Below are 818 nucleotides of genomic sequence, written 5' to 3'. Positions count from 1 at the left end.
AAATTTTATATTTTGAATAAATGATTTTTAACAAATATTGAATGTTTGTTTTTAGAAATTTCTTTCTGAGGAAATGTGTCAGTTTCAGAATTGAAGAAAATAAAAATCCTCACCTACAAAAACTCCTGTTTGTATGTAATATCAAAAATTTTATAGAAAAAATATTAAAAAATACCGATAGACAAACTCACTGTAGAATGTGAAGTTTTTAAAATAGAGGAATAGCTTAAATTATGTGGATAACACCAATAAATGTTTATGAAAAGTCAGTGAGTGGTGTGAAAGTCTGTATGAGTCTGCAAACAGACTTATTACTGGTGAACTTGAGTGGGAGCCAAACCTGCTCTTGGCATGTCTCCTTTCTTTTCTGGGCAACTGTGCCCTCTGTTAGTTTCCTTCAACTTGCTGTTAGATTTTGACCCACCTGTTATGTCTGAATATGTCTTTCTCTGTTTTTGTAGGACCTTTGATATCCCTGAGATGTCCTAAGCATTCCTGTGTGTACATATGTGTGTGTGTGTGTGTGTGTGCACATGTGCACAGGAGGTGGTGGTAGTAGTATTGATTCTTGCATACTTTTGGGGGGGAAGGGTATAGAGGACATTAAGTTTATCCTGCTCTAGTGATTCATTTTGCTCTGAATGTTTATAAAACAAGTCATCTCCTCAAGCCCTTGAATGCATCCTGCCTCAGCATCTTGCCTAGGATCTTGTTTTCCAGTATCATGATGCCTGCTCGCACTGTGCTTTCCAAGGTAGTGGTGTTCCTGCCAAGCTAAGCCAGCAGGTTTTGGAGTTGGAATGAAAAGGGCTACTTCA

This window comes from Carlito syrichta, unplaced genomic scaffold (assembly GCF_000164805.1).
Source record: "Carlito syrichta isolate Samal-C Ts95f unplaced genomic scaffold, Tarsius_syrichta-2.0.1 Scaffold307823, whole genome shotgun sequence".
In the NCBI taxonomy this organism is placed as follows: domain Eukaryota; kingdom Metazoa; phylum Chordata; class Mammalia; order Primates; family Tarsiidae; genus Carlito; species Carlito syrichta.
Note: the sequence above shows the minus strand (reverse complement) of the source record.